Genomic DNA, 20,607 nt, shown 5'->3' with positions numbered 1-20,607 from the left:
CAGGAAATTGCAAACTCTTGTAGTGACCATAAATATCTCATGGAAAAAAGGGTTTTTTTGGTCAATATTTACCAGTGTTATCATTTGTCAGTGAGATGGCATACCACTAACTCTAAAGAGCTAAAAATGAATATTACACAGAGGACAACAGAGAGTTATATGGTGGGTTTGGGCAGCACTGACATGTAACCAACAAATAACTCCAAAATACAAAAGGAGAAGAGGTCATCAGAAGATGGTTTAGTTGTATGGCAAAGAGATAGCATCTCTGGAAGGAGTGATGCACTTGTAGACAGAGCATTCCACTGTTACCTCAAAAGCTTTAGGAGAAACTGAGAAAGATCTCCAGAACATTGGATGGAACTATGTAGCATACTTTTATGAGGACAAGGACAAGAGTAGCACAAGATGGGCAACCATGGATGGAATATAATATGCATCATTGGCAGTACCCCTCCAATCCATGAGATCCCAAATTCATTTTAGTAATCTTATTATCTTCAGAAGTTTGTTGACAAGTTAATGAAATACTCTTGGTTTATGGGACAGTATGGTCATGGAAGGATTGAAATTTTTCTTAGTGAAGGAAATACCCATGCTAATGAAATTATGAATTTTAAACATACACTGGACTATGGATTTAGAGGTGAAAGTTGGAGAACATCTAGTCTGAATTCCCTTAGTTTTTAGATGAGGAAACTGAGACCCAGAGAGGTTAATTGATTTGCTCAATATCATTCAGATAATTGAGTAACATGATTGGAATATGAACCCAGGTGCTCTTAATCTATGTATAACTAACTTCTACTATATTACTGCTTTTCCAAAAGGTCAAAATGCTTTCAGAGATGAGGTTTTGTTGTTGTTGCTGCTGCTGCTACTTATTGTTTTGTTTTGTTTTTTGTTAGACCGTGTTCATTATCTGGGTATACAGAAATTAAAAAATTGAACTGAATATTAATAAAACTTTGAGAAATATAGAGAAAACTTCCTAAACTTTTCCTTTTCATGAAGATTTTTTAATTCCCATGGATTTGTTCAGAATTTAGGTTTAATCATTTTATGTGCCTCTCTTGTTTTGGGAGAGGAGAGAGTTTAAACCTGAGATTTTTTTGGTGTGAGGAAACTCCCAATGTATATTGACAACTCATCTGTCATTTATAGTCTTAAAAAGTTGCCCGGAGCACTAGCACATTTAGTGACTTGACCTTGGTCACACAGCTAAAGAGGTGTGTTAGAGCTGGCTCAGATTTGGTTGAGAAAGTCAATTGTTATATTTTCATTGTGAGCTACAGATCTTGGCTTGGTTTATTGTTTTGTTGATTGTCTCAATTTGAGAATTTGTTGGGGAAAATATTAATAATCCAAATTAAACTTAAAAGGGTTTTGGAGAGCCAACATTGCAGTTGTTAAATATTCATGAGCACATGTGAGCATAGGAAGCCTGTTTGTGGTAAAGGAAAACTTGAGCCCATGTCTTCCCTATTCTATGTAGCTCTCTACCCACTGTCATACTGCCTTTTATGTCTCTTAAGTTCTTCAGTATATCTGGTAGCTTACTGATATGATTACTCTCTAAAACAGAGCAGATTGCAACTCACCTATGATTTCTCATCCTGTATGGTTCTAGTCTGTGTTAACACATTTTAGAGGTTGATGCTTGAGCAAATGTGTCAAGAGAATTCTACTGTACCCCCAAGTAGAAAAAAGACAATGGGATTTAGAGCACATAGATTTAGCAGGAGATATAAACATGGGCTCTTGTCTGGTTTTGGGCATAACACCTAAGAAACAAAAAGCTTATTTTTAAAACATAAAAATAAATATGCTAAACGTAAGTAGTTTAGATAACACAGAAGCTAAAGTACCTTGTACACAGCAGTTCTTAAAACATTCATAGCAATTAAATAAATATCCCTTGACTTTGCTGATGATAGCATAAATTTAAACTCCCAGTCTAATCGCATTGTGGTTGAGTAGGAAAAACATGAACCTGGAAGCAGAAGACTTCAGTTTGACCTACAGTTACTTGTCTAACCTTGAACAGATTACTTTATCTCTATGAGCTTCAGTCTTCTTATTTTTTAAAGTAATAGTAATACTTAAAATAGGGATGATAAAAGGAAACTTTCCCATTAACCTGAATATTTACTTTGGCTCTTTGCCATCATGTACCTTGCTGGTATGACACAGCTTTGGTCCCCATCACTGAGGACTAGTCTGGAGTTACATTCTCAGAAAGTTGCCTGTTGCTTAGCAAAGAGCCAAAGTACACAGCAAACTCCATAGGAAAAGTTTCCTGACCATCCAGTTATGTATTAATTCTACATATCTCACAGGGTTACTATGAGACCTAGTAACATAATGTATATAAAATATTTTGTAATGGTAAAGTGCTACAGAATTACTGATTATTATGACTAGACTACATGCAACAATTACTTTGGACATCTTGTCAATGTTTAGTAAATGATAATTCTCATACTTATATAACCTTGATAATCAAGCCAATCGATCCTGGGTTCATGGCTAGAAAAATAGAATTAAAAAGGAAGGGAATAAATATTTATGCATCTACCATGAATTTAAAAGTCAACAGTTCACCAACAGAAAAGTTTGATCCTTTCCTTCTTATATCATAACAACATGGTAAATATAAAAGTAATGAACATTTCAAAAACTAGTGCTGATCAGTTGTAGGGAGACTCATTGAAAATACTTCCCTGCCGAGATCCTTTTCTGTCTTTGCTTTAACACTGCAACTTTGAAATTATAGCTTTAATTTTAAATTGTTTGATGCATAGTAAAAAAAAATCACCAAATTTTAAGAATTAGAATCACAGTTCTGGTCTCTAATCTCCTATTTCTGCCCCTGTAGTCAGTTGTTTCTCCCTGATCTCATGGGTTCACAAGATACTGTAGGACTATATATGGCCCCATAGGCTCAGTGTTAGATATTTTTCTTCATGACAGTGTTTCTCTTTCAGCTGCTTTCCATTGCTAAGGGAGGGACAGACCTCCTATGGTAAAAATTGCCTTCTGAAATATAAGTAATATAGATTGGAATTGCAAAATTTTCTGAGCTGGAAGGAACCTTTGAAATCTAGATAAGCCTTGATTTCTTCATTTTCAAAACAGGAGGATTTTATACAAGATGAGAGCTAAAGGAAAAGACATGGAACTTAGAGTCACAAGATTTGAATTTGCTACTCGCTTGGCCACTTGCTAAGCAAGTCTCTTAACACCTCTAGATGTAGGTTTCCCTAATTATAAAATGAGGGAATTAGACTAAATGACCTTGAAGATTCTTTCCAACTCCAGACCTATGATCCTATAACATTTAAAGTCCCTTCCAATTCTAAATTATATGAACTATAAATTTAATTAATCTTTTTATTTTGCAGGGGACGAAATTGAGACTCAGACAGTTGAAGTAACATGTCCAAAGTTACCCAACTGAATTAAGAGCTTGAACTAGAATCCAGGTCTCCTATCTCCCAGGCCTGTGACTCCTCCTTGACATCTTTCTAAAATCATGAATAGGCAAATGATGATGGTCATTGTAAATTGTTTATTTCTGTGTAGTTTTTTTGGAATTAGATATAAGGATGCCAATTAAACCTTACTAACTCCCAAATTCTGACAAGTAAGATGGATGAATTTTAAATCAAAACATTTAGAAAAGAAACTGGCATAAATAGATGATAGATAAATTGATTGACAAATGATAGCTGTTTAGATACATTACAGATATAGATAGATACATGATAGATAAGTAGATATAATTGGATAGCTAGATTAGATGACAAATGATAGACAGACAGACAGACAGATAGATAGATAGATAGATAGATAGATAGATAGATAGATAGAAAGATAGATAGGCAGATGATAGATAGGTAATAGTAGCCTTATAATATTAGTATGGTAAAAACGAGGTAAAAAATGTGGGGTAAGTCAGGGAACAGAGAAGAAAAGACCACAAGATAGATACCTGTAGTAACATAGATATATCTGGGAGAATTACTTTTATCATGATTTTCTTTTTCCTATTTTATCAAAGCCCCCTCATGTGGCCATGTCAAAACACATGTGCTGTGTTTTTCTCCTGCTTGGCTTTGAAAAGCAAAGCAAGTATTGGTAGGGAGCTCATGGACAAAAGCTCTTCAGGGGAACCACCACATGCCTGTATAGAATTCAGCAGTCACAGTGAGTAATAAGAAAGTGATGACTGATTTTTTAAACCTTATATGCAGTCATCTCACAAGCTGGGACACAAATGTGATCTTAAAGTTTGCAATGATTTGAGGATGTCAAGAAAGTGATACTGAACTCTTCTGCTCTGGACAGCACAATGGATTCATTTTAAAGCCCTCTATGAAATGTCACTTACACTAGCAGTCCAAGACACTGGAATGCCTGCATGTAGCACTTTAAGATTTTTGCAATAGATTTTTGCAAGTAATGACATCTGGTCCAGCAAGGGTCAAAGAACATTTGGTCTGGACACCCTAAGGAGACACAGTGTTTTGCACAAATCACACTCATTACTGACACAGCAAGGACTCTTTGGAGTTCAGCATTCCTAAGGAAAACATGGATTTTCATTAATATTTCTTCAAAAAATTTCCCAATAACCTTAAGTTGAATGGTTTTCGAAGTCAAGAAAAGAAGAGGAAAGTCTCCATTCTCTTTGCTTCTCCCTTTTGTTCTTTGAAAGTAGTTGATAGAAAATTGTAATTAGTTAGGGGGAAGGAGTAGAAATGAGCAATTCTCTGTATTTGTTATTTGTGCATGTTATCTAAGGGCTGAGAAAATAAAATTGCTTCCAATATTCATAATAGTTAGAAGATTGCAAGAGAATGGAAAATGCAGAGGGAAAACAAACAAAAAACTCAACTTACTCTATCATCACCTACAGAGTTCCACTTAACTCAGGCTTGATCTGTTCAACACTATTATCAATGACTTGGATGTAGGATTAGATGGTATCCAAATCAAATCTGCAAATGACACAAAGCTAGGAGGATCAGCTAATTAATTCATTGGTTTTAGATCCCCCAAAAAGAATTCCACAGGTTCCTTATTGAATAAGATAGACTTAATAGAAATGAATACAAAGTCCTGCAATGAATGATAAATGTTGGAGAAGATGTGGGGAAATTGGAACACTAATGCCTTGTTGTAAGGTTAATGGGGAATAAGATCTTCCCTGCCCATGGGAGCCCATTAAGGGAAGCATGTTGGAAGGCTTAGGCACCTTTTGCTAATTTCTGCTTAGTCACTGAGTCGGGAGGGTCCTGGCTCTGAGCCTATTAGCTGAAAGAGTATATATTCTGAGAGGTGAGCTTTTGCTTTGGGAACTTGCTTACAAGAAGGATCTTGTGATTCCCTGGTTGAGACTCTGAGTGGCCATATGTTCAGAGCTCCCTGACTGCTCACAGGTAAAGGCTCTCCTGATCCAGTGGTGAATGTAAAGTATATATAGCAATATTGTTTTGATTGAGGCAGTAGAGCCCTGCCTGTTGGTCTTTATTTCTCTTCTTTGTATTTTATCTGTTTGTATTTTATTTAATTAAAGAAGATTGTTGACCCCTGAAACAGCTATCTTACCTAGTAAAGCAGATAAAAGAACCTACACTAACAGCCATCCTGGGTATGCCAGTGTGGTTGCCGTTACACTTGTTCATGGAGTTGTGAACTGATCCAACCATTCTGGAGAGCAATTATGAACCATGCCTAAAGGGCTATAAAATGTGCATACCCTTTGACCCAGCATTACCACTTCTAGGGTTGTATCCGAAAGAGATCACACAAGTGGGAAAAGGACCCATATGTACAAAATTATTTATAGTGGCTCTTTTTATATAGCATTTTAATATTGTAAAGTACCTTATAAATATTGTTTTCATTTATCCTTACAATAACCCTGAGAGATAGATACTATTAACATCTCCATTTTATGGACAAGAAAACAGAAGCAGACAGAGGTTAAGTAACTCACTTAGCATCACAAAGCTAGTAAGTGACTGAACAGAGATTTGAATTCTTTCCTTCTGAACTCTAGGTCCAGCACTCTACTCTATTACCTAGCTGCCTCATATAGCCTGACACAAGCAAAATAAAATTACATGTAAAAAACCATGCTAAAATAAAAATATTAAAATGATTTGAATAGGACCTGCGCAGTCATTAGTATGGGGATTTCTGATGAGAGAGTAAAGAAATAGACACATGATATACATTATTTATGTTTGTATATTTATAATCTGCATACACATAAATATAAAGAATGTATGTGTATACATATTTATATATACTTACATGTGTGTATACACACACACATTCCTAGGAAGAACCAGGCAAGTATATATCTATGTGTATTTTGATATAGATAGAGAAATAGATATCAATAGGTATGTTTATATATATATGTGTGTACATAATTCTCAAATATTGATATTTTATATTATACCTATAGATATATAATGTGAGTTGTATAATATACATCTATCTACAAAATTACTGCATCTCTCAAAAGCACATTGAATCATAGTAACTCTTCAAATATTTCTAATCTTCTAAGTCTTCATGGTAAGTGATTTCCTCTCCAGTATAAAGATTCAGTTGCTCTATGGACAGCATGATATAGGGACCTTCCCCTTCTTCGCTATCCTTTTCTAGGAATATTCCAGTTTATTAATATACTAAGAAGAATATGTTTTTGAAGACTGAACCATAATCTACATGTGGTAGATGACATGTAATCTATATCCCTGACCAGGAAAGAATACAATATCATGTAAGCTCTTAGAGGGCAGGGGGTGTTGGTTTTGTTTTTGTATCTCCAAGGACTGTGGTTTAAAGTCCATTAGCCTCTAAAGTCCATACTAGTTCTAACTTTACTATTTTATGAAGGTTAGGAATCACATTTATTCTTATTAAGTTTTACCACGTTCAAATAATTTCATGTTAGGTTTGGGAATATTATAAAAAAAACAACCCAACAACTGAGGGTTGTTGACATGGTAGATACTTAATAAACTTTTTTGAGTTGATTGAAATTGAGTTGCCTCTAGTTTGTGGGGAAACCACCTACAAGGGAAAAAGAGCATTGAAAAGCCAAAATAGACCTATTATTTATTTCCCATGGATTTATCAAGGTGTCCAAAATATCTCAATGCAATATTAAGGATTGAAGCTTAAAACTTCTCTAAGATATTTGGCACATCCTATACACATTCTGGTTTACTAATTGAAGTTATCTTACTAAATGTGCTCCATAGTTTAATTGGGTATGATATTTATCTTGAGTTCTATGGAATTGTTATTCGCTGTCTTAAGTAGTTGCTATGCTTCACCCTAGAGGTTGTTGCATTTCATTTGTAGGGATCAAAGGGAAGAAAACTGAATATCTCATTTTTAATATTTTATAATTCTTTGCAATTATATTAATTCATTAGAAGATTATAATTTTTAATAAATGTAAAAGAAGTTATATTTTAGAAAGAAACCTAAGAATTTGTTTTTGATGTAAAGTTAGAAAAGGTCACTTTTTTGTTGTTATTTAATAGTTCAGTCGTGTCCAATTCTTCATGACCTTATGGGTCATAACGTGTCAGGCCCTTCTATCCTCCACTGTCTCTTGAAGTCTGTCAAAGTTCACGTTTGTTGTTTCCATGACGCTATCTATCCATTTCATCCTCTGCTTTCCCCTTCTCCTTTTGCCTTCAATTTTCCCCAACATCAGAGTTTTTTCTGATGAGTCCCATCTTATCATTATGTGGCCAAAGTATTTAAGCTTCAACTTCTGCATTTGACCTTCCAGTGAACAGTCTGAATTAATTTCTTTAAGTATTGACTCATTTGATCTCTTTGCTGTCCATGCAACTCTCATAAGTCTTCTCCAGCACCACACTTCAAAAGTGTCAATTCTATGGCACTCAACTTTCTTTATAATCCAACTTTCACATCCATACATTGCTACTGAAAAACCATAGCTTTGACTATATGGACCTTTTTTGGCAAAGTGATGTCTCTGCTTTTTAGTATGCTGCCCAAGATTTTCTATAGCTTTCCTTCCAAGGAACAAGAGTCTTTTAATTTGATGGCTGTAGTCACCATCTGCAGTGATCTTTGAGCCCAAGAATATAAAATCTGACACTGCTTCCATTTCTTCTGCCTCTATTTGCCAGGAAGTGATGGGACCAGTTGCCAAAATCCTATGCTTTTTTTTAAAGTTAAGATTTAAGCCAGCTTTTAAATGCTCTTCTTTCACCCTCCTCAAGAGGCTTCTTAATTACTCTTCATAGCTTAACTGTCTTTGTTTTAAAGAAGAAATACAATTTTAAAAGATTTTATTTAATAAAATAATGTTTTGAAATTAATACCCAAACCTATATCTATGAAAAAAAGTTTCCATATTCCTGACATAGTAGAATGAGTGCTGGCTTTGGCATCGACATCTGGTTTTAAATTGCTGTCCTGCCAATTAGTACCACTGCAATTTGGGCAGCTAAGGTACCACAGAGGAGAGAACACTGGGCTTGGAACCAGGAAGATTCATCTTCATGAGATAAAATTTGGCCTCAATTAAAACTGTGTGACCCTGGGCAAGTCATTTTATCCTGTTTGCCTCAGTTTCCTCATCTGGAAAATGAAGTGGAGAAGAAAATGCAAACCACTACAGTAACTTTGCCAAGAGGGTCCCAAATGGGATCACAAAGAGTCAGATACAACTAAAAATGACACAAAAATATGGGGAAATTTTCGATCACTTTGTCCCTCAAATTCTTTATTTGTACAATAACAGGTTGATCTTCTCTAACTTTATATCTATTCTTTGTGATGATCATTGTATTTAAGGAAAGTAGTTAAGAATTTTCAGACTTTTTTTAAGAAGAGGATTCTCATTCTGCCTGGCTCTCTACTACTAATATTAATAAAGTTTACATTTGCAAACTGCTTTATGATTTAAAAGTGCTATTTTATTCTTGATCTTTACAACTCTGTATAAGTCAGGTTATGTGATAATTTTTGTTCTCATTACTAGGATGGTTTCAGGGATATTAATATTTTAGAAATAATGACTCTTAAAATCTGTGTTCTGCATGAAGCCTTTCTGATCCACCAGATACTAGTGCCTTCTCTCCCAAACAACTTTGTATTTATCTGCTTTGTTTATATTTATTTTTATTAACTTTATATTTGTGCTCTGTGTATCTGCATATGTAATCATGTATTCTCTCTCTAGGTATCTGTCTGTCTCTGTCTCTGTTTCTTTCTCTGTCTCTGTCTCTCTCTCTGTGTTCCTATCTCTATGTCTCTCCCTTAATCTCTCTCTGCAGGCTCTTGGTTCCAGAGTTTCTAGAAAATATGGCAACTCAAAAAGACAGTAATGACTCTTTTTAGAACGTAAGCTCTCTTGTTAGAATGTAAGCTCGTTGAGAGTACAAAATGTTTCCTTCTTTGTTCCTACCTTCCAGCTCCTAGCAATGCTTGGAACATAGCAGGTGCTTAAGAAATACTTGATTGATTAATTGTTGCAAAGTGGTTACATTGATGATCTTTGCACTGATGAAAGGAGTTCCCACACTGACAAAATGATGTTTTGGAACACTGACACATATATGTTAAAATGAATTCTTCACTATGCATAAATATAAAAATGAAGTTTTCCTACCATCAGTTTTCCAGAAACCAAGGATGAATTCTTGAGTATTTCAGGTAGGACATTTAGCTACTATATTGAATAATAAAGAGACCTATAAACCTAAACAGACCTATAATTTCTCTTATATTAACAGGAAGTTATCTTCTTGAGTATGGAAAAGGAGCTCATTGACACAGTTGCCAATTACTGAGAAAGCACTTAGGTAATTGCCTACTTACCCATAATTTTGGTCTTTGATTTCTGTCACCTGGAGATAAATAATGGGAAACTGATTTAGTTATGATTGCTACAAACATATTTAGATAGATGACAGATAGATAGGTAGATAGATAGATAGATAGATAGATAGATAGATAGATAGATAGATAGATAGATATTCTGAGAGACAGTGTGGGGAAACTATGGAGAGTCAGGAAGGTCTGTTTTCAAGTTATGGTTCCAACACTTATTAGCTTTGTGACCTTAGTCACATCACTTGACCTACAATGTGCCAGGAAACTTGCTAAAACTATGAACTACACGTGAGTTGCCAATCTGCATTATGGTTGGAGTTTCCACGTTGGGGAACCTCTAATATAAATGAAATCGCAAGTCTTGATGCCCCAGGCATGAATAGATATACATGCATATATATACGTATATGCATATACAACCTAGTTGTATGTTTCAAATGAGAGAAATGAGAAAAATTGAAAACTGTGCTGCTCTTTAGCAGTATTGCTATGATATTGCATCACTCTGCAATATTTAAATGTTCAGAATACCCTTAACTAGATTTTAAACAATCACCAGACAGAATGTAGTGAATACATCATATGTGGTAATCAATAACATTTTAAATAATTGTAAAAAAGAAGACAAGCATAAACTTTGAGGAAGCAACAAACTTTAAACAAAATTAAAAGTAATACAGCCATTGATGTAAAAGTGTTTGTATGATTAAGAGAGAGAGAAGAAATGTAGATAGCTAAATAAAGAAGCTTAAGAGGATAACATGAAGACCTAGAGTTGAAAAATATCATGATATCTCAAAGTAAGTAAAGCCAGCTCTTGATCCAGGTTGCTCCAATGTTCAGGTGCTGATCATTCAGCTTGCATAATATAAATTTATTGTATAGCTGAATAATTACTGAGAAGTTTAATCAAAGTTAAGAATGTATATGTAACTTCATTTTTTATAGCAGCAGCATCACATACTCCACATAATCATTTCGGAGAAGGAAATGGTAAACCATTTCAGTGTCTTTGCCAAGAAAATCTCAAGTTCACAAAGGGTTGAACATGACTAAAATAACTAAATGCCAACAACAACACAATCATTTGAAAACAATCCTGTATGCCTTTCATACAAGTTACACTTAGGCCTTGCTGATTGATACTTAGTTGTTCTTAAAAATGATAGTTTTCATATATACTTTAAAAAACTGCACATAAAAGTAATTCATTGTTTCTTACAAAATCCTGTTTGGGTTCTTTTTACACACACACACACATGTGTGTGTGTGTGTGTGTGTGTGTGTGCACGTTCATGATTAATTGTTAAGTTCACAATCAAAAGAATGCTTATTTAAAATTAATGGCAGTAATTGTCTGGAGTTGGTTGAAAATACAAGTCTGGGATTTTGAGGAAGGGTGAATAGGAAGACAAATTTAGTGATCAGGAAACTGGGAAGAATAGTGATACTTGACTTAGATGTAAGAAATATTCAAAAGAAGGAAAAGGAGATAGCTTGCCTTGATTTTCTCCCTGTTCACAAATTGCTGACTCCTAAGTACTTCATTTGCAGTGAACTATATGTTTGCTCCAAATTGCCACACTTTTTAGAGTCCTGAGGTGAAGCTAGAGGAGGCTGCCACTCTTACTTCATTACACTGTGGCCATCTTGGATTCCACATGCTGTTTTGTACTCTGATTCAGAGTTTTCTCTCTTTCCAAATAGGCTCATGTACCAAGTGTTTGCACTTATTCTCCTTAGCTATTCCTCCTAGTATGGATGTATGTGTATATATATGTGTACATGTATGTGTGTGTATTTATGTATGTATGTGTGTATGTATGTATTTTTAAACCAGATAGCCAGGAGAGGCATTTCCATCCCATATCTAACTATGACTCTGTTCTTTCTTATGACTGACAAGCTTCACAGGTAAATTTTTATTCCAGGACAAAAGCCTTACCTACCCCCTTCCCCATACTGGCTTAATCTCTCATTTAAAAACTAAACTTGTTTTAGGCATTTGAAACCACACCAAGAAGATCATGTTATTTTATTACACACTTGGCACTCTCCCTTCTCCTTGTTCACTTGGTGTTCGGTGTGTTCCGTGTTGCCCATTCCCCTTCAGTCTGGACCAGTATCTGAGCCAAACACCATGGGCACCCATGGGGTGAACTTGGCAGCTGTGAGACCCAGATGCTGAGCTCCAGTTTGTAATTTTCCTGCAGCAGCATCTGGGTGTTTGGTTGGCCTTTTATCTGGCTTATGTTTGCTGTCATGGTGGCTGTAGAAAGTCTGTGAGCTTGGCACAGGATTAGTCTGCTGGCCTCACTTGTCCCCATTGAATGTCACATCCTATTCATTCGAATTTAGTGATTGTACATTTTATCTTTCACTATATATTCAACTAAAAGGGATTGTGTAAACTCCCCTATGAGAGCTAAGCATAGGACCTTTTTCAAGGTTCCCTCCACCATCACCCCCTGGCCCAGTCACATGTTATGTGCTTTTTGCTTATATTCTCTGGTCTTAGCTTCACTCTTATCTTGTCCCCATTTTCTTTGTGAATCAGAAACTGTAATAAAATGATTCAGTGGTTGGCATACGTGTGCATGAGCCATTTCTCTGTGATTGGAGCCCTAGGGCTCTGCTCCTTATTTCTGTTTCAGGTTCTAATTTTAGACCCAGACCATCAAAATCCAATTCATATCTCATATTCCATATTCATTGTTTGAATCAAAGAACAAGGTTATTAGAGTTAAACCAGTGGGGTTTGGTCTTTTAATCAGAATATTAAGGCAGCATGGGTGTCTGTTTTTAATATAGTGCTTCAGCAAATTTGAAATACTTATTTGCTTTATGGTTTCTTCAAAACAAGACCATATGAAGTAGCCTAGGGGGAAAAAGTTTTGGGCATTTTTGTTTGTTTGGTTTTCTTTTTCTCCTCTCCTTTTAGTTTAATATTTTTCCCCTGTTCTTGGTGCAAGAGAATTTGGAACAATAAAATTATCCTTTGCATTTAGACTTTATCAAATGACCTCTCCTTTCTTCCAGTGGCTACAATTCATACAGATCGTGATATTAAGAAATAAAATAAAATTAAGGCAGTAAATAGTGAGCCCCAAAATGTTCATTATAAGCAAGTATGGAAAAGATATTAAATTTCAAAAGAGAAGCAGCTATTTTTAAGTAATAAGAATGATTTAGATTTTGATCCATTTTTTTTCTTTAGAGTTTGAGGAATGAAAAAAATCTAAAAACATATAAATTCATTGACTGTCCTTGCTCTGAAAATACAACTCCCTATATGGTAAGATGTGTGACACCTATCTCACAGACAAGAGCTTACAATCCTGTTCATTAATTTTATCACTAACATAAACTTTTAATATGCATATGATCAGTATATAGGACTTCCAGGGCAGCTTAAAATGACTGTAACCTGTAATTACTGTTCCTGTACTTGATTATAATAATCTGATTGCAATTATTCAGTGATTTTAATACAAGCCCCAAGCTACATAACAATAATTCAAGTGCAGTGATTGGGAACATGTTTCTGTTTGGCTGTGAAATGATGTTTTAATCCGTACTGATTCAGGGATCTGGCTATAGTTCTGTTCATGTAATTAAGGCACATTTATACAGTCAAGTAGAATAACTTTAGTTTGAAGCGAATTTAATTAATGCAAAGGCTCTATATAAGTCAAAATAGATCATAAGCATGAATTCCTTATGAGGAATAATAAAGCCAAGATCTTGGTGGCTGGCAGACTTGGCCATTCTGATAACCTAGTCCCAATTCACAGATGCAGGTGGATGGGGGGCAAAGGAAGGGGGAGGCAGAGGAGGAGGAGCTAACCAAACACTACATCAGCTGGGTGTTACTACAATTGTCCTAAATATTTCATTGAAAGACTGCACTTAAAGGGCTGAAAGGCTGAATGGCTAATCAGGAATTTAGTTTGTACTGTAGAAAAGTTTCTAGACATACCTAAATGGGAGAAACATATTTTGCAAATCAATTTTTAAAAGTCTGTGAGGCAAGGACAGAATGCAAGGAGAAGAAATGCCATCTTTGCCAAGTACTTTTGTCAAGTACTTTCAAGAAAGCAATATGGAGCTTCTCTTGCAGAAAATAAATCTTTGAAGAGAAGGAAATATATCGCATACTATATCTGTGGCAACACTATGATTTTTTTTTTAAGAACAAGCAGTAAACCTTGACTCCAAAATGGGAAACGCAGAACCCAAAATAATGCAGCGAGACACTTAAACTTAATCTAATGGTAAAGTGATAGTTCAAAATGAGAGATATACAATGCTATAAGAAAAGGAGAATATTTTTAAGCTACTGTCTTGAACTAGAATGTCAGAGTTATTGGACTGCCTGAAGGGGTGAAGGAGCCAGACCCAATAGACTTCCCTGAAAAATAGATCCCTAAGGCTCTTCAACTAGATGTAACAAGCGACCCAATTTACTTGGAGAGGTGCTTAAGGATTCCAGGAAACAAAGGAGCAATGAGAAAAAGCAAGGTAGGGCTTGGTTTTGTATGGTCTCCAACTGGAGAAATATAGGGTGAATGTTAACTCTATGTCGAAGAAATGAATTGCAAAATAGAAAGGCCACAAAATGCTTTTTTCTTGTGACATTGGACCTATGATGCAAATAAAAAACTAAACATTATTGTTACTCAAAATAGCATTCAAAGTAGATGGTATAGTAGTATTATAACCAGAAATATGAGTTATCTAGTGCTGTTCTTTAGAGGAACTATCACATGAAAAACAAATACAAGGACAGAACAAGCAGAGACCAAGCAACCTGTTCAGGAGTAAGAAATAAATAGTTCTGTCCAGGATTGCTCAGGCACCAAGGGTAACCTCCTCGAGTCAATTATTGTGATCTCATTTAACCCTGAGTGATTTTTAACAGTGTAGAAGGCATACAATCTGGCATATGATCTCCATATGCAGTTGGCAATGTTTTTGCATGACATTCCCATGGGGAGTTACTTCCTTTCCCCCTTTGTTCTTTGAAGAATGTGCTTTACCAGGCTTTAAGCTCAGATCACATTGCGAAACCACTTCCATTTCTTTGCTATTATGAGTAGAGGTTTATAGCATTGAATTATACCAGTGACATCTCTTAGAGCACACAGACTCTGCCAGGAAAGAAAAAAAGGACAAAAAAAAACCTAAAGCAAAGCAAAACAAAACAAACTCTGGTTCTATTTGTTGAGCTATTTATTTCCTTTGGCTACTTAGTCCTGGGAATACTATTTAAAAAATACATGTCATGACAACATAGAAACCATCATCTATTAATCAGTTTTAAGTTATTTGTTTTCACTGGTTCATAGTTACAAATGCTTCTCTTTGGCCTTTCAAAATACATGGCATCTGTAGCATATTTAATTTCAAAGAAATACTTTGTTGGATATTTTACAGGCTTGATTCATAGAGTCATTGAATGTTAGGGATGGGAGAGACCTCAGTGCACATATGATCTAATCCATAGCTGATAAAGAAGTCCCTTTATGTAACAAGTTATGATCAGCCCTTTGCTTGGAGATCTCTAATGGGGAAATACTATTTCTGGAAGCAGCCAACAACACTTTTGAACATTTTTGGTTGTGGGAAGATTTTTTGTTTCCCTGACCCTAAGTTTGCCTTTCTTGATTGTCCACCTGTTGTCCTCACTCTTGCCCTCTGGGGCAAAAATAGAATGGGTACTACCTCTTGTTCATAACTCAGATACTTAAAATGCATCTATGATCTTATCAATTTGTAAGTTCCCTCCAAATATGCAGATTGAAACCCACCTCTACCCTGCCCATTGTGTATACTCTTGTACATGTCTCCCTCATAAGTGGACTTAATCAATATGCTGGAATGTTTTCTTGCATTCATGATGTCTCCTGAGATTGTGAGGGTACTGTTGGAGCACAGTGGCTATATATCCTTTGTCCTTGATACATAGATAGGGTATTTTCTCTTTCTACATTATATTTTCTTGGTGATCTCAATTAATCAATCAATCAGTAAACATTTACTAGGCATTTACCACATGCTGGACATTGTGCTAGGCACCGGGGATACAAATAGAATGAATGAAGGAACCCCTTATTATGAAGGGTTTCCATCCTAAGGAGGAAAGCAACAAGAACATTTTTACATATACACAGAGAATAAATAAAAATATTGAAATAAAAGTGATTTGGGAGGCAGATATAGTGAGAATTAATTTTACTATGTTGATAAGATAGTAGGAGTAAGTTTGTTATTCAACCGTAACTGACAATGTAATGAGAGTAATTTTTTAAACTTAAGATAGTGTCAACCTACCATAAATGAAGCTGTTTCATTTTAAGTCTCCATTTCATAATTAACTGTCTTGAAAAAGGTTTTTTTTTCTTTAAATTGTTTTTCAATAATGAGATAAGCACCTGTGTGATACGATAGAGTGAACAACATGTGTGGATTTCTCAGCTTTTTTAGTGTTGATAAAGAAATATTAAACCAGGACACATCCAATTGAGAAATGACTGAAGAAATCATGTTGTATAGATATAATAAAGTATTGTTGTACTGTTTAAAAAATGAAGAAAAGTTTCAAAGGGATCTGGAAAGATTTTTATGAACTGATACAAAGTGAAGTGAATAGAACCAGAAGAACAGTTTATTCATCAATACGGTAAAAATTTTAAAGTTTCTTTTAATAATCTTTACAGATATTTTCTATATTCTTTTGTGTGGTCCTCTTTCAATTTTCATCTTAAATGACTTAATTTACTTTGATATTTTGCCAAACTTTCTTTAAACTAGGGCAGCTAATGCTGTAGTGGATAAAGTGCTAGACCTGGAGTCAAGAAGGCTCATCTTCCAGAGTTCAAATCCAGCCTCAGACACAATCAATCTGTGTGACCCTGAGAAAGTCACTTAACATTGTTTGCCTAAGTTTCCTCAACTTAAAATGAGCTGGAGAAGGAAATGGCAAATTACTCCAGTATCTTTGCCAAGGAAACCACAAATAGGGTCATGAAGAGTTGGAAACAACTGAAAAATGACCGAATGATTTTAAACTGGTTTTACCTTCTACTGTTTTTCTCTGCTTTATGACACAATATGGATTATAAATGTACTTGGTCTTTTCTTGGGCAATTTCACAGCGAAGTTTATACCAAAACTCAGTATTTCCTTTGACTGCCATTTTTCTTTACTTGGCAAGTAAATAAAATGTTTGCTGACTAAAGCACTTTATAAACTCTTTTGGTCTTTTTTGTTGTGGTAATAGTTTTATATCAGTTAGGCCAATATAAAATCATTAGAATTGTCCTTGATATAGTTTTCATCCAGACGACAAAATCCTGAATAGCTATCACAAATAATTAACAATAAAACATGCAACACGAATGACAGAAATGACATCAACATTGATTACAATAATTTTCAGCAAGACCGTCAATATTTTAGAATCAGGTCACTCTTACTTCTCACCACACACCCACACCCACACCCACACCCACACCCACACACACACACACACACACACACACGCATGCACACTCACCTCACACAGGTATATACATACACATCCATACTTAATATATTGATTTCCTATAGTCAGTTGTCATGTAGCATCAATATTTAATCTTTATTTGTTTTAGCCCCATTTTATAGTTGAGGAAACTAAGTCTACACAGTTTAAGTGACTTAGTCAGAGTCACCCAACTAATAAGCATCTGAGGTTAAATTTTAACTCACATCTCTCAGACTCTAGCGCAGTGCTCTTTCCCCTGAGCCACTTAGGTGCCTAGGAATGGAGAAGGAAAACAAGGTTTTTAAAAAGTGTCTACTATGTACTAGGCACTGGGCTAAGCACAATATTATCTTATCTGATCCTCACTGCAGCCCTATGAGGTAGGTCCTATTATAATTCTTTTCTTTTGGTCTATGAGGAAACTGAGGTAGACAGTAGTTAAATTACTTACCCAGAGTAACACAGCTAGTAAGTATCTGAAACCTGATTTGAATTGTTGTTGTTGTTGCTTATCCTTTATTTTTGAAGACCCATGACCTCACCAGGTGATGTCTTGACTCACACATGAATTAGATTTAAATGAAATAGAGTTACACAAAGTTGTTAGCACGGCTGTCTCTTCCTGAGTCATCAAAGTCTAGTGGCAAGACAAAAGTCAAGAGCACCAGTGATGGCCGATGATGCACTGAATAATCTTGGCGTCTTTGACATCTGCTTTGAAAATAGATTTTCTGACTCTGGGCCCAATAGAGTGCCAGTTACAACCTAGCCACCTGTAGGCAGCTATCTATGAACTAACTCAAAGTTTTACATCCTTTCCATAAGAATTACATGAGAAACACTTTATCAAACACCTTGCTAAAATCTCAATAAATTGTCTGTAACATTCCCCTCATCTATCCAATTGGAAAACCTGTCAAAAAAAGGTAATAATATTAGTATGATATGATCTGTTCTTGCTGAAACCATGTTAACTCTAGGATTTCTGAGGATATTTTTTCTAGACAATGAATGAATTCATCAAAAAGCATTAAAGCCCCTATTCTTAGGATTCAATCAGACAAATGGTGGGAAGGGAGGGATGGGACAGTACAAATTGTGTTATCATTTAAAAATGACAGGCATGATAAAACAAAAATAGTACCCAACATTTTCTTTACTAATGTTCCCTCATCTCAAATGCTTCAGTCCCTCCTCTTCTCCACAGTCTCCCAAAGATCTCCAAGAGTGTCTCAGGAATCATGCTTGTCAGTTCTTTCAGCACTCTAATAATTCTCCCTTCTTTCTGTCATCAGTTAATATATCAGTGACTTTGAGCAATGGTCCTATACTTTTTCATTTTACTCTTTTTCCCTAATATTGCTATAAATGCCCTTTTTCTGTAGACTCTACCCTTGCTACCAATCAGCTCAGTATGAGGTTTACCATTCCTTCCACTGCCCTGATAGCATAAAATGAATTTCCATTTTTATTCTTTTATATGTTTCTGCTTCCAGCTTCTATAAATCTTTTGAAATTTAAGTTGATTATTAAGATCTTTATTTATCCACATTGATATCTTGGGACATCTCTTATTTTTCCTTTTCATAAGAATTGTTTCCCTTTGGGTCTTTAGAATTTTTTCTAATTGTTTCTCATTCTTTTGGGGTTAAGCTTCCCCTATAGAAACTTAATCCATGGAATATTATCTTCTAAACCCTCTGAAATTTACTTTGGTATAAAATAGGATATGCCTAGCTTTCATTAGCCACTTCTTTAACCCCAACTCTACCCAGGAACTAGTGATTTGATTCTACCCCAGAAACTAGGTCTTTCCTACTGATGACATTTAGGTCCAAAATGGAATTCCTTCTTATTTATTGCTCCAAGTTCTAAAGGAGAGAATTGTCATCAAGACAAATCAAGAAAAGAGAAAATTCCAGGAGATGTCCAAGTAAATTAGGTCCCTAATCACTTCTATATAATGCTTTTGTTTCAGGCTTATGACCAATTTCCTGAACTATTTATTTATTTATTCTTTCTGTCCAGGTGGTCTGTAATGTACTCTGCTGCTAATATCATTTATTTATCTATCTCCACTAATTTTAACTCAAATGTTTTCTGTTTTGTTTCTCTACACTCTCATTCCAGTATTTCTTCATGAACATATACTCTTAATTCATAATCTATGATTCTGTGTTGGTAAGCAAAATGGGCTCCTTAGCACTTAGTTCAACCAAGTGCCCTTGAACAGTTTGGCTTTTGTTTGTTTTGAGTAATTCAGTGTATTTCATTGAGTCTTACTAAGTGCTAAGCCCCAGGCCTAAACCCCTATTAAGTGTAAAACCTATGTGGGTGTGGATTGGCAACTAAGGTGGGGCCCAAGGTGGGTCTAACTCCAGGGAGGGCCTAGTTTACATGTCTGGGACAGCAGAAGCTTTTAGACCACATGGGTTTAAGTTGCCTCTTTGTGATGATTCTAAATCACGTGGGTGAATCGCATGTGTGACTCACCCCTGACCCTGAAAAAGATATAAAACCAGGAGTTGGCCTTCTCTTCTTTGGAGCTCTTTCCCACAGCAGTGGTGGCGTGCATGACTCTGGGCCAGCCCTTGTTCTTGAGCTCCCAGGCTGAACCTAGATGTTGGTAACTATGAATTGTGTTGGGTCTGTCTGTTTGTAATTTGTTTGGGGCTCTCACTCCTGGTGGTGCTGAGGCAGAGACTCTGGGCAGCTGTAGCTAAGGGCCCTCCAGCTTGTAACCCAGATGCTGAGACTTTGTTAAACTCTGGTAACTATGTATTGGGATTTGAATCAGACAAGGTCTGTCTGTTGGTGTTTGTGATTTGTTTGTATTTTATTCTGTAGTTCAGGGTACTGCCTTTTTCCCCAGAACTAAGTGAATGATATTTGTATGCTGAATTAAAGTAAGCTTGTCAACCCCTTCACCTTGCTTTCCTTAGTTAAGCAGATCAAAAGAACCTGTGCTTTTGCAGCGTGCTGGTAGCATTCTTGTTGTTGGGGTTGTGTTGGTCTTTCACCCCCACAACAGCTGCTAGCCGGATTGTTGAAACAGATTCCTGTTCCTTTACATATCCTATTTGTTTGTAATAAGGCCTTCCGGAGCCATATTCTACTGATGAGTCTTATACCGCAAAGACTCGGTGATACTGATGAGATGGAATTTACCTCCT

This window comes from Trichosurus vulpecula, chromosome 1 (genome assembly GCF_011100635.1).
Source record: "Trichosurus vulpecula isolate mTriVul1 chromosome 1, mTriVul1.pri, whole genome shotgun sequence".
In the NCBI taxonomy this organism is placed as follows: domain Eukaryota; kingdom Metazoa; phylum Chordata; class Mammalia; order Diprotodontia; family Phalangeridae; genus Trichosurus; species Trichosurus vulpecula.
This window is presented reverse-complemented; position numbering follows the sequence as displayed.